This window comes from Podarcis erhardii (assembly GCF_964252035.2).
Source record: "Podarcis erhardii genome assembly, chromosome: 11".
In the NCBI taxonomy this organism is placed as follows: Eukaryota; Metazoa; Chordata; class Lepidosauria; order Squamata; family Lacertidae; genus Podarcis; species Podarcis erhardii.
Window position 1 is genome coordinate 24038063 of NC_138501.1, and position 17135 is coordinate 24055197.

Sequence of the window (17135 nt, forward strand, 5' to 3'; positions counted from 1 at the left end):
TATTTTAAGCTCTGTGTTCTTAGCAATTCTTCCACTTGGTCATTTTACTGTTTTTGAATTGGACTGTACAATTCTATAGGACTCAGCTATACAGCTGAAAATTAAACATTTTAAGTGTGTTTTAACTGCAAGATACAATGTGATGGTGAGCCTTATGGAAAATTCAAGGTATTTTTAGAAACGCTTTTTTTAAAAAAAGTTTTTTATATTTGTGTAGATTCCACCTATGTCTTTTGGTTATTTTAGCTGTTACTGGGTGTTTTAAATAGTACTGTAACCTGCTCTGGGACAAGATTTTATGAAGGGGTAAAAAGAAGACCCCAAATAATAAATAAATAAGGCAAGCAGAGACATCTATCCTGGGAATGTACTTGAACTTTGCAAATGCACCCTTTATTGTCATGTATAATTCTGTCACTGATGCACAAAGCAAATTTGTAGAACAGATGTCCAGGTGTGTATAACTGACTGAAAAACTTACTCCTCTGGCAGGCTATAGTGATCAGACGCACTGGAATGTTACCACCCCTCCACCAAGTGTATCGTTCATGAAGCACAGAATATATACTGCCCTGAGACCTATGGATGAAGGGTGGTACACAAATTTAATAAATAATAATAATAATAATGAGTGAAATCTAAGTGTACAAAGATTTGAACTTGGGTCTATGGCCTGAAGCTATGTACTTTACACAGACTGGCTGAGGGGCTGTGCTGTGTTAAAGGAACACTCTTCATATCCACAGTGTTGGGTTGTGGTAATTCTGACCTTTCTATGTGGCCAGACAACACCCGCCTTCCCCCACCCCCTAAACAAATGTGGTTACAGCAGCTGTAATAGTGAAGATTCAGTTCTTGATCATCTGCTTCCACCCTAACTCTCTGCAGTACGCACCCTGGGTTGAATACCGCCTGCTGGTGACCAAACTATGACCAACTAACAGATCCTATTTCTTTATTGGATTTGACCGTCCTTCAGCATAAAGTTCCCAGTTACAACAATATGAAAAATGCAGTACTGAAAGAACTAAAATCAGTTAATGCAATTTAAACAGCTGGCTTTCCTAGTTGCATTAGCTGATTGCTCTTCTCTGTTCTGAACAATCAGGCTGTGGTCTGACTAGGCTTGGCTCTAGTCACTATGGCTTGGCTCCTTTCCATGGCTCATGCTTGCCTGTTCCTGGAAATTTCATCACTTTCCCTCCCTTGCCATATGCTAGACTGACTGCCTGGCTAGACCGCTGTGGCATTCTTCATTTGAAATCTGCCCATGCCAGATGCCCCGATCCATGGAGACTGTGGCCTATGATCCCCACTGCCTTGGTACTGCCATGTGACTGAGCTTAAAGTTCACCCTTCCTTCCTTTCTTTTTACAGCCACAGGCATCCTTGGCTAAAATGAAGAACAGCAACCTCTCTGGAGTGTGATGCACAAGAAAAATTAATAGTGTATGTTGGAGGAAACACTGTCGAAAAGAATTGCTCCTCTACTGCTGTCATTCTCACTAATTACACGAAGGCATTTACCAAAATAGATTGTCAAGGTATTTAAAACCCATTAATGAATCCTAATCGACGACACTGGAAATTATTATTATTAATAATTATAATAACTAACTTTCCTATTTTGAGATGATAAAACATTGGCAGTGGGAAGCTAAGTAATGCCCACAGGTTTTCAAAGCAGCAACGTGTACAGGCTAAGTAATAAATATGAGCTTCTAAGATTGCAGACCTCCAGACCAAGAGGAATAGGATGGCCAACGAGAGGGGAACGAAGGCTATGTTATAGCCTGCTTCCCCCTTAGTCCTTTTTGGGAATTCTGAATTTGTATCCACGGAAGAGGTGTGGGTAGGGATAGGGAAGAAATCTGATCGAGTTTGTATTTTAAAACAAACCAACCTCATTCACCTTTCTGAAACAATAAGTGAATCGAAACACAGTCATCCTTTGAAGTTTGCACTGCTCTGAATTTAGCAATGCACTTTGCTTGCCTGGTAATGTGTACAAAAATGGATATACTTGGGTAAAATACAAAAAAAAAATATAGATATATTATTTGTATTAGGAGAATAAATCATTCATATTGCTTTATGCCAAGCAAAAGCTAAAAAGGAAAGCTTAGTGTTGGAGATATCCAAATCGCTATGTTCAAATTTAACTTTTACTTTACATTATTTATCTTAAAACATTTCCTCTAGCCAGGTGTAAGGTTTATCCGGGTAGACTTCTGGCTGTTTAAACATCTTGATTTCTCTACTGTTTAAATGTCTTGACTTCTCTACTACTTTTGACATAATGTAAATTTAGACGAATCACATTTGCCATTCAAATAAAGGATTTTTGAACAGATTCTAAGATTGGATACAAGTGGAAATTATAGTCAAATGGGTTAGCCATGTGTATTTTATTTTGGCAGGAAAAGGTGTGCAGTTCATGAATGTCTACCTTGGTTTTTAATGTTGTGTGATCATGCAGGTTTGTTTTTTTAAGTTACAGTATCATTATACGAGGGTGACTTTAAACAATCAATGTGGAGTGCTCTTGTTCAAGATGCCACCCTTCCCTTCCCTTCCCTTCCCTTCCCTTCCCTTCCCTTCCCTTCCCTTCCCTTCCCTTCCCTTGGATACTCCATTCCATTTCCTAGGAATGCATAAGATCAGTTTATTTCCATTCTGCGCCACCTTCATTTATGTATATTTTAAAGTCTGTTTCATTTCAACTTTATGCCTGAATTTTTAAAATAATCCTCAGTTAAATTATATTTCAGAGGTTTGACTTTGCCCCTGAAGGCACACTCTTCCATTGTCTCCCGAGACAGATGGATGCCAACCAATAATTTAAACTTGTATTTTAGAAAATAATTCCAACAAAAAAAGAACGCATTTCTAAAAGCATTATCACCCACCCAAAATATGCAGTTTTAAAGGCATGCTAAAAAAGGAAGAAGTCAAGAGCTGTATCACAACATTCAAAGAATGAAATTCAAATGATAATTGACTACATTCTGATCCATTGAAATTCACTATGCATTTCCCTTCCCCAACAGCTTTCCACCCCCCCCCCCAAAAAAAACCACACACACTAAGGATTCAATGGTGTTCCATGTTCAGTCCTCAGCTGCTGTTAGGATTTATTTCCCAAATATTTTTCTCAGGTATAATAATAATAATAATAATAATAATAATAATAATAATAATTTTATTTCTACCCCACCCATCAGTCTGGGTTTCCCTAGTCACTCTGGGCGGCTTCCAACAAAATATTAAAAATACATTAAAACAGTCATTAAAAACTTCCCTAAACAGGGCTGCCTTCAGATGTCTTCTAAATGTCAGATAGTTGTTTATCTCTTTGACATCTGCTGGGAGGGCCTTCCACAGGGCAGGCACCACTACCATGAGGGCCCTCTGCCTGGTTCCCTGTAACTTCGCTTCTCACAGTGAGGGAACCGCCAGAAGGTCCTTGGCGCTGGACCTCAGTGTCCGGGTTGAATGATGGGGGTGGAGACGCTCCTTCAGGTATACTGGGCCGAGGCCGTTTAGGGCTTTAAAGGTCAGCACCAGCACTTTGAATTGTGCTTGGAAACGTACTGGGAGCCAATGTAGGTCTTTCAAGACAGGAGTTATGTGGTCTCGGCTGCCGCTCCCAGTCACCAGTCTAGCTGCCACATTCTGGATTAGTTGTAGTTTCCGGGTCACCTTCAAAGGTAGTCCCATGTACAGTGCATTGCAGTAGTCCAAGCGGGAGATAACTAGAGCATGCACCACTCTGGTAAGACAGTTCGTGGGCAGGTAGGGTCTCAGCCTGTGTATCAGCTGGTAGACAGCTGCCCTGGGCACAGAATTAACCTGTGCCTCCATGGACAGCTGTGAGTCCAAAATGACTCCCATGCTATGCACCTGGTCCTTCAGGGGCACAGTTGCCCCATTCAGGAGCAGGGAATCCCCCACACCCGCCTGCCCCCTGCCCCCCCAAAACAGTACTTCTGTCTTGTCAGGATTCAACCTCAATCCATTAGCTGCCATCCATCCTCCATCCTGCCTCCAACTGACTTTCACCACCTTCACTTGTTCTGATTTGAAAGAGAGGTAGAGCTGGTGTCCGTGACTCTTTCACCCATATGAAACCTCCTCATCAACTTCAATAATTTTCTGGCATCGCATTTCAAGTATGAAGGCTCTCAGTAACCTGTTTTTTGGGAAAGTATGTCTGCTCTTTGCAGTTCCCTCCCGAGAAAGGCTGAGAAGTTTTTCTCCCTGTTGCCTTTTAAATAGCAAGCGAAAATGTTTCCTTGCTCTTTTGTCACTGTCTATTTATATGCAGCGGCGCGGGTGGCACTGTGGGTTAAACCACAGAGCCTAGGGCTTGCTGATCAGAAGGTCGGCAGTTCGAATCCCTGTGATGGGGTGAGCTCCCGTTGCTCGGTCCCTGCTCCTGCCAACCTAGCAGTTCGAAAGCACGTCAGAGTGCAAGTAGATAAACAGGTACCACTCTGGTGGGAAGGTAAACGGCGTTTCTGTTCACTGCTCTGGTTCACCAGGAGCGGCTTAGTCATGCTGGCCACATGACCCGGAAGCTGTACACCGGCTCCCATGGCCAATAAAGCGAGATGAGCACCGCAACCCCAGAGCCGGTCACAACTGGACCTAATGGTCAGGGGTCCTTATTTATATGCAATTTTGCCTAATATACATATTTCGCAAGGAATTTCCCCATAAAAAAATTGTGTTCTTTCTACTAATATATACAATTTTGGATTCACTTTCCTGTAATACCAATATTATTATGTGCATTCACTATTTAGCTGGAAGATTGCAGTCATGCAAATTTCAAAGGGTGGCTGCTCACCTATTAGTTTGGAAAGTAATTTTTTTTGCAATGTTCACATTAAAATGCAAACCAAACTAATTTATTCCCCATCCCTGTGTGCAGCACGGACCTCACATTCTCCCTAACATCCTATTGTGCTAGCTGCTTATGTTCCCGTGTGTGTGCATAAGTAACAGGAGAAAAGAATGGATCATGGATGCTGTGTGTTAGAAAAGTTTATAGCATGCTATTGATTTAAATCCCTGAAGCTGAGTAAAAAGATAATGCAGGAAGAAAATTGGGGCAGGGAGCAATACCCCCAAACACTGTAGATCATAAATGAAATCAGATGGATAGTTAGCACATATGGATCTGCAGTGCAGTATTTATTTTAATTCTTTCAAAATACCATAAAACATTCAAAAAAAAAATTATAAGAGTGAAACTGCCTTGCTGATGTCATTTGTCCTCTTGCCGGTAAAAAAAAAATAATAATAAAAAATATCCAAGTAATATGGTCTCATTCAGTGATCACATCAGATGAAATGAAGGTTAATGACTTCTGTAAAAAGATGATGGAATATAGTGTCATGTGGGTGATTGAAATCCCAATTTAATTACATCACATGCATAAAGAATTCTTGAAGACTAGCGATTTCATTTGAGAAGCCCTTAAAAAATTCATCCCCGAAACAGAAATGGAAACTTCAAAGGCTAAGAAACCACTTCTCCAAACACTGGGCATAAAAAGGAGCTAAAGATCTGAAATAAACTTCTTCTGAAGAATGTTATAGCTCTGAGATAGTTCATAACTTCATAATCTGTGAAATCACTTGCTCCCTCCCTGTAATGATGCATAATTTCATAGTCTACTGAAATTTATATACTGCATATATATTTAAAAATCAAATCAAAACTTTATTGCTGTCCAAAGACCCACAAAACAATTTCAAAACTAGATACAGTTAAAACGACCAGACAGACAGAACAAACCAATGCATTGTTTTTGTTTTATCATTTTGTTTTATCTAGGGCATAATGATCTTTGTTTCTTACAACCTCTGAAAGAAACTTTGCCACGGCCAGTATAATATCAGTTGACCTGTCTTCCAAAAGATGTTTAATATGGGAGGTTTCAGATTTTCCCGCCAAATTTGCCAGTAAGGCTTTGATCAGTTGATCCCTTGCTTGCTCATATTGCCCACAACGCAGTAGGATATGTTTCATACAATCGGCGTCCTGGGAACATAAACAAAACCTATTCTGATAGGGGATGTCTCTTTAGAACTTCCGAGGGAAATACATTTAGTCTGGCTTTGGTAAATAAACGCCAATAGGTAGGTACAGACAAATTCCTAAGGTATGAGGATATCTGAAAGTCATACCCATATTGGATTCCAGCTGCGACCAGGTTACAAATTACATAAGATTGGGATCGCAGGTCACTATGTGAGATGTCCCAAAGCCTTTGCCTCAGTGATTCAAGGGCAGTGTCATAACCCAGATGATATGAGGGATGATGACAGTCCAATTGTGGTGGCTTTTCTGGCCATAGTTTTCAGCCATGGTCTGACAAACGTCTTGTTGGTTAAATGTACTAATAATCCCTTCCGCAGGCCAAATACTAAGATCTTGAGCCAGTATCTCAAGGCAGCCCACCATGCTTTGGTGCAGAGTGGGCATTTACCTGTTTCCAGAAATAGAATTGAATTTGGGACACAGTTTGGGACCTGTAATAGGAACCAAAGAAACTTTGCCTGGAACCCATCTAGCTTGGGAAATGAACCATTATACCAGACGTTTGAAGCATAGAGAAGTTGGGAAACAGATTTTGCATTAAAAACCCTTATGGCTGATGGAACATCATGGCCTCCCCTTGTAAAAAAGAATCGGAGTATAGTGAGTTTGCTTATCTCCAGCTTTTGATAGGCGGTCTGCTTCAGGACTTTGAGTGATGAAATAAGAGCCCTAAATACAGGAAGCATTTGGTCTGCTCTAGGTTATGGCCATCCAGTGCCCATTTACATGTGGGAAATCTTTTCTCAAAAACCAGTATTTTTGATTTTTCATAACTGCTGGATAACCCATTGGCAGAGCAATAATCTGAGAACTTCCTTAGTTGGTATTTCAGGCCAGGTCGAGAGCGAGAGAGGCTGGCTGCATCATCTCCATACAACAAAAGAGGGGTCTTTCTGGCTCCTATTCTTGGAAGATGGCCAAGAATGATGTTATGTACAAATCAGAATTAAGGGTGCAGCAAATATTCTAACAAATGAAGACAGTAATCAAGTTTGGACACCTAAAAGTGACATGAAACTTGGAAGCAGTATGATAGCTGCCCAAGTCCTTGTTATGGAATGGGTTCAATTTGCTAAGTAGCTGGCAAAAAGAAGAAAGTAAATCCCTGAAATTTGGTTTTGCTTACAGAAGGTGAGAGCCTTCATGCTTGGTAGATCATCATCATCATCATCATCAGTAGTAGCAGTAGTAGTAGTAGTATACTGCCCTATTCCCATAGATCTTGGGGAGGTTCGCAACATAAAAGTACAACATAAAATGTCCATTTCCCACTAACTTTTCTTTAGAATGAGCATATTGAAATTAATGAATATATGGTCATGGATTTCAGTTGGTCTACTTGTGTAAAAGTTGGTTGCCCTGCCTGTTTTATTTTTCTTTGTAAGCCACTGAAGAGCAGGGTAAAAAAATATGGTTTAAAACATCAATCAACAGTTTTTAGAAATCTCTTTAAGATGAATAGGATGGAGAGTAATTTATAAATTCCTTAAATAAATAACTAAATGAAACTGTGCTCGGAGGACTTTGAAATATACTACCTGTGAATCGTATGCAGAAGCAGAGAGGTGAAGCTCTCTCCATGCATTATTCTTAATAGATGAACTGACTAGGAAGGTCAAAGGGAGCAGATAACTGGGGAGAAGAGTAAAAGGGCATCGAGTTTCCAATCAAGATAAAACTTTGAAGAAAAAAATCTATTGATGCTGAAGAATTTTATTTGACTTTTATATAGAGGTGTTTGGCTTATACCAAAAGTATTAGACCTGTGAAGTTTCTAGGAGAGAATAGGTTTTTGCAGAGCCTAGAAACTCTCAGGTGAGTTTTAAAATTGTATGATTTACTGTGAAAAAGAATAAGCAATAAATGTAACTTTTATCATTCTAGCAACAACCTTTCTTCCTTTCCTAGGGTTACATAAGCCTTCTAGTCTGTCTACCCCCTCAAAAAAAGGGGGGGTTAAGTCTTTTTTCCCCTCTGCAAGCAAAAGGATACTAAAGTGTTCAAAGTAATATTTATGCCAAGGTTCACAGTGTCGCATGAAACACAGAGATAATGCAAATAAAGCAAGGATGAAATATAACATTGTTTATTTGGTTCTCTGATTAAGATGATACGTGTGTTATTTATAAACCTATTTCCCAACTTGTCAGGTAGCATGCGGTTTCAATATTAAACTTCTTAGTGGTATCACACTGGCCTGTTTCAGGAGAAAGTGCACATTCTGTAGATAGTCGGAAGAAAAATCGCTGCGTGTGGCAAACTCTTACTGTCATCAACCACACAAGGTCTGAAGGGCGAGTGCTGCCAAAGGCCTGTCACCAGCTAATTGAAATGAGTTTGTGCGAAAGCAGAGCATGCTCAGTTGAGAGAAACCATGGAGACTTGGATTTCTGTGGGATGTCAGTTAGGAATGAGAGAGAGAGAGAGAGAGAGAGAGAGAGAGAGAGAGAGAGAGAGATGGTGGTTTAGATAAGAGCTGGCTCCCTGCCAGCGTCAAGTGCAAAGAGAAACCTCACACAGGTGCACAGCTCAAATGGCCCAGTGGGGTTACTTTTTACGTTTTTATTAACTGAGTGTTGTACCACTATATTAACGACTGAAAGTTATGTTTGATTTGCTACAATTTTAAAGTGGGATATTCTGTTTAACCCATTCTGTATTAACCTTCCCTTCTTTGCTCTGTATTATGTTCTCTGTTTTCTGTCTGCAAAACCACAGGTCTCTTTTGATCCAGGACTCAGATACATTAAGCAAAAAAACAGTGGTTTGAATGTGTCATAAACATGCAACAGCAGATGGCACCAGAGAGCACAAAACCTTTTTATAGTGTTTTTACATAGGGTTTTTTTCTCTTGTTACAACGATTTAATTTCTGACTTATTTATAGCATGTTTTTTCCCTGTGTGTCAGTCCACCCCAGTCTGTTAAACCCCTTTCATTTTCTCCTTCTGTATCATAACATACTCTCTCTTCTCCATTTCTGCACTATGCCTGATATACACAGCCACCTCTATTACGAGCAGATTGCTTTATCAGTCTTCTTTCAGTTGCTTAGCTTTGTTTCCATCTCTCCAAGAACCACCACCCTGCCTAAGCTCTATTCCATTCCGAATTTGGTGACATAATGCACAAGGCTTTCATTCACCATTTACCTTCCCGCCACAGTGGTACCTATTTATCTACTTGAACTTGCGTACTTTTGAACTGCTAGGCTGGCAGGAGCTGGGACAGAGCAATGGGAGCTCACCCCATCACAGGGATTTGAACTGTCAACCTTCCAGTCGGCAAGCCTAAGAAGCTCGGTGGTTTAGACTATAGTGCCACCCGCGTCCCTCAAATTCAGTTAATCACAAGAGGCTGGACAAACTGGTATTACTCCTACTGCATGGATGTAAAGCAAGAAAGCAATGCAGACATGTCAACTGGGCCGGCATTCTTCCTGTCATAGCCTCACTTTTGATAGGGTTTCTGATAGACTTTAGTATTACTTTCCATGTTGTGCTGGTGACTAGTATTAATACTTCTTGTGTTGTGGGGGTAACATGAGAATCACTGATCCATGTGGAAGGAGCATGGGTTGTGGCTTCTAGCCAAAACATTGTCTTTCCTAGAAATAAGACAATTTTTTGGTAATGGAAGTTGTTGCCTAGTAATCCAAAGCAAAATAGTGTACTGATCACCCACAACTACAAAAAACATTTTTTAAAAAATCATTACAAGGACTGTAAAATTGCACACACACCCCAGACAAAGTGGTGTAACAATCACTCTACTTCATTTCTTATGTTTTGTCTATCGGGTTCCATTTTAGTAAAATGGATTAGGAACTGGGTTAGGAGCTGCAAGATAATACTTCTCATTTCAAAGGAGGCATTGTGTGTGTGTATATTTGCTTCTAAGGTCCACCTATGTAATTAACATTTGATAGTTTAAAAAAAAATAGCGCAAAAGAAAATAATATATTAATTACAGAGTCAAAGCATCAGGTTATCAAAAATTAAATGGGGGGGGGAGCAATGGGGGAGGGTTAATTACATCAGTAAATATTGCATTCCTTGACACAGATGCATCCAGTTTTCTTCCTTACTCATCTACATAGTTGCTTCTTCCAGAGTGATCCCCTAAACAGTGCATAAGGAAACAGGGTGAGAATTATCACAGGAGAGCAATCCACCCTAAGTATCCCTAATGGTGGAAGTGTGTGGTCTAGATAAACAAAAGAAACACCCCATCCCACACAGAGATGATCAGTAGGACTATCTTTTTTTTAATTTTTAAATCAAATGTTTTTCATGTATTCCAGAACCTCGCACTTGGCTGGAGTAGGCGGAATTAAAATTGGCAATATTATTCCATTTCCTCATTTCCTTTTTGTCTTTCTCTCTTTTCAGAGCTACAAAAAGCATATTGTAGTTGGGCTGAACATATCATTCTTACTGGTTGAGAATGAAGGAGCTTGGCATATTATTTTGCCAAGAGCAAGGTTCAGGTCTCAGTATTCATCTACCTCCAGCAATATTCATGCCTCTGTTCATTGAGCGTTGCTATTTAAATTTATGCCCATCTATCCGATATGCAAATTTGACTGCGATAAATGTGAGCAGCTTAAAATATGTAAAACCTAGTTAAAATATCAATATGTGATTAAAAAGGATTCTGTGTTTATCCTTGGTAACCAAGTGCCTGCTCGCATAAGATCATCCTTACTGCTTAGGCTGTCCTTGGCCATCCCCCTGGAAGCATAACATGATGACCTGCATCTTAATAATGGTGGATCAACACAACTGAGAATAACCTATAGTCAGTTTCTGTGGACTTTGGGGCTCAAGCTGAAGGGGAGAGATTAACCATCAAAGGTCCTGAAGGCTAGGGTCCCTGGTGGAGAGATCAGCGCAGTCAAATGGGGATGCTTTCATGGCATGATCCAGCTGTGCAATGCCCTTCAATTCACAGTCAGGATATTTGAAGTTTAAGGCAGCTTTTGCATTCTCCATTTGAAGCTAGAAATCTTTCTACGGAGCGGGAGTTGGGTACTATTGCCAATTTGTACGCAAACGCTCCAACCCCTGTCTGCATATTGCTGTGAACTTCCCCCTTTTTCTTTCTTTTTTACTTCTGCATTGACTGTACAAAACCAAACCAGCAAGAGAGCGCTTGACATTTCATTTCAGTTGCTCTGCATGCCTCTGCCTTCCCTCTGCCTGTTTGTGTAAAGTCCAGAGGAAAAAACAAAACAAAACAAAGCATCAGCAAAGATCAGGGTGCCTCTGTCCACTCCGTGTCAGTGCAGTGGCATCAAGCTATTGTCTGGCTGCCGAAGAAAGATGAGCTCCTTTGTGTGTTTAGGGAGCAAAAAAGCAGCCTGAAATAAAAGCCTCGGCAATGCCGGTGCCTGCTGTGGGTAATGATGAGCTGCCCCAAAATCACTGTCCCCAGCTGGGTCATTACTGAATAAAAGAGACATTACTGGAACAGCAGCAGTCAATGCTCTGAGCTCTCCAATGGATGTTTTCTGGCAGTGTTTAAACCTCAACTGAACATTTTCGTGCTTTGCTCTTTGTTCTGGAAATCTCTAAGTGTTGCCTTTATATTCTCTGTGTGACCATTGGAATCCTGCCTTGAGTGCTCCCATGCCCTTTCCTTCTTCAATCTCTCCAAAAGGATGCTGTGAAAATCTTCTTCCCCATCACGAAATTGCTCCATACTACGTTCACCCCTGGGTTCTCTCCTCTTTGAATGGTGTTAAAATGCTGATTTACCCTTTTTCACAGGCTTCCCAAAGAATGTGACTTGACTTCCGCCTCCAATTCATTATGATCCTGCTTCCTACTAGGATGCAGTGATCTTCATCCACTTTCTTGCTTAACGATCTTTAAGACTTCCCCACTGTTTAAACACACTAGGTAAAGGTAAAGGGACCCCTGACCATTAGGTCCAGTTGAGGACGACTCTGGGGTTGCGGCGCTCATCTCACTCTATAGGCCGAGGGAGCCTGCGTACAGCTTCCGGGTCATGTGGCCAGCATGACTAAGCCGCTTCTGGCGAACCAGAGCAGCGCACGGAAACACTGTTTATCTTCCCGCCAGAGTGGTACCTATTTATCTACCTGCACTTTGACGTGCTTCCAAACTGCTAGGTTGGCAGCAGCAGGGACTGAGCAATGGGAGCTCACCCCGTCGCGGGGATTCGAACCACCAACCTTCTGATTGGCAAGCCCTAGGCTCTGTGGTTTAGACCACAGCACCACCAACGTGGTTTAGAAACACTACAGTATAGCAAATACCGTATTTTTCGCTCTATAACAGCACCCGACCACGTAGTTTTTAGAGGAGGAAAATCTGTAGGCATGCCACCCGTAGGCATTCCCTCCATAACACACACAGACATTTCCCCTTACTTTTTAGGAGGAAAAAAGTGAGTGTTATGGTGCAAAAAATACGGTAAGTTGTTTGAATTGGTTTACAAAGGATACTAACAGTAGATTCCATTTAGTCCTCAATCAGGGCTTCCAGGACATTGATCATGTTTCCTCTAATTTCTCATTTTTCCAATCTGAAATTCAGTTCTCCACATTTCCACATAGGTTTGCTGAAAAGTGCTAAGTCCTCATGAAAATTCACCAGCATCTTAGTTTGAATCTCTCCTAATCTTTGTATGCAATTTTGCTTAATAGACACATTTTTGCAAAGCAGTTTTCCATAGTGTTGGTATGTTATTTTCACCAACATATGCATTTAAATGCACACTTGATCTCAGCATGTGCATTTTTGTACACATTACTTGACTGGATAATTTTGCATTGTGAAAATTTGCATTCAAACAAATGTTTCGGTTCACATATCGTTCGGGAAAGTGCAGATAGGGTAAATTCACATTTAAATGCAAGCTGAATTAGATCTACCCCCCACACTCCAGCCCTACCTGTAGTTGTACATTACTTTGCTGCAGTCGTTGCCATTTTAAATGGAATAAGCTTCAGTGCAGAGTGCTGCTTTCCAGAGCACATGGCACAAAGCTGTTCTCATTTGCCATCCTCCTAGAGACTTAGTGGAAAAGGAGTGGGCAGGTTTCTGCCCCAGGTTTCCAGACTTCGCTGTCCTCCTTCCAATCTCTCAGCCACCCACAAGCAGGTGAGGAAAGCAACAGCCATCGCTGTCCATCCCCCGTCCCCCCCATGCCAATTCCAGCCACTCTGATTTTCAGTACAAAGGTTGCACTGAATTTTATCCACTTTCATGATGTTTTACGATGACTGATATGGGGTGCTGGATTTATAACGCACATACTGAAAGCATCTGCATGTGACATAATATTCTTCTGGAGTTTTTTTTAAAAAAGGAATTTTGCCGCAGACGTCAAGACTCATATAATCTGTTGAACACCCTATGGCATGGCAAAAGTTTGTCATCCTAACAATGTAAAGCAAGCATAACAGCAGCCAATTCATGCTGAGTTCAGAGCTAATTAACCAGTCACCTTCTGGCTTGGGTTCATATTTGTAAATGACTGGAGAAGAATGGTTGAATCGCTTATGATTCTGCATGAGTCTAAGTTCCAGGACAAGTCTATGTGGTGGTTTACCTAACCAGAAGCCTTTTTATTGGGTATAGTGGGTGAAGAGATACCAAAGGAAGATAAAAGACTTTATGTATGCAGCAACTGCAGCAAGAATTCTTTTAGCCCCCAAATGGAAACAACAAGAAGTATCAACAAAAGAGTGGCAGAAGAAGATGATGGACTTTGCAGAACTGGTGAAGCTGACAGGAAAAATCTGAAACCAGCATGATCAAGTATTCCAAAAGGACTGGAGTAAATTTATATGATACCTAAAAGATTATTGTAAGCAATTAACATCACTAGAAGCATTATCTGAAGACTTGTAACAAGAAGCTTTATACCTTTCTATATTTATTCAAATTTTGAGTTATTTTGTAATAAATGAAATTAGAATTGGAAAACATTCAAAATGCAATGATATAAAGCTTAATTTTGAAAGCCATGAGGTGGGAGGGAAGGAAGTTGATAGGCTCTAAAGAGCCAGGGAGGTAAAGTGGCTAATAATGATGTGACTGTACATTATTAAATGGAAAATAAATAATATATATATTTATACAGTGGTACCTCAGGTTAAATACGCTTCAGGTTACATACGCTTCAGGTTACAGACTCTGCTAACCCAGAAATAGTGCTTCAGGTTAAGAACTTTGCTTCAGGATGAGAACAGAAATCGTGCTTTGGCGATGCGGCGGCAGCAGGAGGCCCCATTAGCTAAAGTGGTGCTTCAGGTTAAGAACAGTTTCAGGTTAAGAACGGACCTCCGGAACGAATTAAGTTCTTAACCCGAGGTACCACTGTATTTTTTTAAAAAATTATGTGATGGTTTACATGAAAGATGAAGGGAAGTGCCTGGCCATTGAGCCTGTATGGAATAATGAAGGCACAATCTGTTACATGAACCACAGCACCTGACATTTACTTTGCATGCAATTTGCTATTCAGGACATAGGTACGGCTTTTCTAAAGTTCCATATTGCATTTTATTTTCCCCGTGCACTAAGCAGGCCAATATATAGTTGAAAGAGTGAATAAGAAGCATTCAGAGGGTTTGTGTTCTTTTTATTGCTCAACCAAAGCATGCGGTAATAGTTCAGGAAACAAAAGAAATGTTTCCACAATTTATTCTAATGGATGAAGTGGGAAATAGGTTTTCTGTAAGAGCTCTTGAAGTATGGTAATAACAGCCATTCTGAAACTATTACCATGTTTCTTCCATTGCACGGAAGAGGTTGCCATAATGAACATACACTGGTCTGCCGCATTACATATGTACCACAAAATCAAGTCCACTGGAATGACAGACTTGTAGAATGGATGTTATTCTAAACATGAACGTTGGTCTGGCCATTTCTCATTGTAATTGAAACACAAAATTGAATCCACTTCCATGAACAGCCAGGGAGTCAAGAACAATAATGCGCCCCAAAGCCAAATGCGGATTTCTGAAAGTTTTTCGCAAGGTGCTCCATCTTCTCTGTTACATTTATGAGCTAGCACCATTGATTGCTTTATGAATGTCTTGACATAAATCTAAAGCAATGGTTGAAATATTAAACCTTCATCCAAATGATGCTAATACCTGAAAAGCCACCGTAAAATTGGATATGTCTTTGAATATCAATAGCTTCATATTTATGTCCATCATTAATCTGGACTTCTTTTCCCCTTAATATATTAAAGTATTTTCCTTCTTTACTCCTTGCTCCTAATTTGGGTAATATATAAACGCTTATAAACTAAAACTGCACCATTTCCTGACCAAATTCTACTTTCAGGTTCTGATTTTCTATCCATAACCCAATATGTAGAAGACAGCAGTGCTTAGCATCATGCAGTGAGCTGTGAAGGTTTATTTTGGAGGCGTTTCAAAGTTCTTCTGAACAGTGGCAACCAACAGCAAATATCTCCAAAATGTCACTCTTTCTAATTATACCACCGTGGCTTCCAGGAAGGGTTATTTTATCTTTGTACTCTGCAAATTTAATCCAACTTAAAATGACTCTCCTAAACGGAAAAGCAGTCCATACTGCATTTGACCTGCTAATATATTTCCCCTGACTCACATTTACAGTGATGTTTGTTTACACAATACTGAATTGTGGGGCCTAAATCCTATACTTCTGATATCAGAACACTGAATATGACAAGAACCTGAATATTTACCTTGCCAGATTTGATGTGCTCAGCCTAAAGAGACTGGGAGATCACCAATGTCATCGAATCTGTAGATTTTTTTGAAGAGTTTGCACAACATCTTACAGTACAATCCTATACATGTCAACTCAGAGGAAAGTTCTCTTGAGTTCTGTGGGGCTTACTTCCTGACAAGTGTATAGAAGACTGCAGACTAGTTTTTAAACCAAGCAACCTAAATTAAAACCGGATGAATGCTTCTGCCAGTAAGCATTTTACAGAGCTTAAAGCACTGAAGTAAGAAATACAGTTAATGTGGCCTAAAGGATGTAATATGCATTTCAGTTATAGCTTCTTCTTTTTAAAAAAGAATCAAACCCAGATTTTCTGTCCTCAGTTCCTCTCTCTACCTTGTCTTTTTATTCCCATTCCAACACATGGAGATTTTCTTCTGAAGGCACAGGCTGAGCAGAGCAGTATTTGAAAAAAAATAAATGCTGTTAACACAGGAGTCTTTCAGAGACCTGCTCATGTAGCTGTACCGCTCAAAAATTTACTGTGTACTCATTAAACACATCAGTCAGTGGTCCGTGTGTTTTAAGGCTGTGTGGGTGGTCCTTTGCTGGCCACTGGGAATGGCTCCTTTTTCTTTTGCCATCAAAGGGCTCTGTGCACCATACAGTTGAGGAGGAACCTGCATGACCTTATTTTCCTCAGTGCTGAGAGGCCAGATGGAAGAGATGCCAATCCCACACATGCTGCCTTCAAGTCCATCTTCCTTCATGTGGACATTTGGAACATTGATTTAGGATCAACCCATCTCACCAGAAAATGAAATTAGGAGACAAAGCATTGTAACCATTCCCAAAGTAGTTTTATGCCCATACACAGTGGCGGGAGGACCACAGGGGCAGTTGCCCCAGGTGCAAAATTGTTAGGGGGTGCAAAATTTCAACACCTAGTGCTGCGTGCTTCTGTTGCCGGGCTCTATTGAAAACAGCTTCTCTATACGAACCAGGAAGCGACCTCTCCAGACAACACAACAACTCTTCTTTTCTTAACTCTGTGGCTGTGATCTTCTGGGTGATGCAGATGCCGTTAGGCAGTTGTATGCACATGCATACACCATTCCCTCTCTTCCACCCACCCCCTGCGGCCCTGGACACTGGCAACCCACACTATGCCACTGCCCATGCAGGAGTTATAAAACACATACAATGCACACTGCTCACTTTAACAAGCAGACAAGCATGCATGCTTGCAAAAAATCCAGGCAACAAACCTTTCTTTTCACCTAGGAATAACATCCAGGATATATGAGCATGTCCTACAT

General features: G+C 40.6%; 1 long non-coding RNA gene across 1 annotated transcript in view; it reads right to left on the reverse strand.

Annotated features, from left to right (window-relative positions):
* Positions 1–5258: 5258 nt before the first annotated feature.
* Positions 5259–17135, reverse strand: part of LOC309352268 — a 45785-nt gene continuing 33908 nt past the window's right edge. The window contains exon 3 of the long non-coding RNA XR_014161214.1: positions 5259–5375. This is a non-coding gene — a long non-coding RNA (uncharacterized lncRNA). The remainder of the gene's footprint in view (positions 5376–17135) is intronic.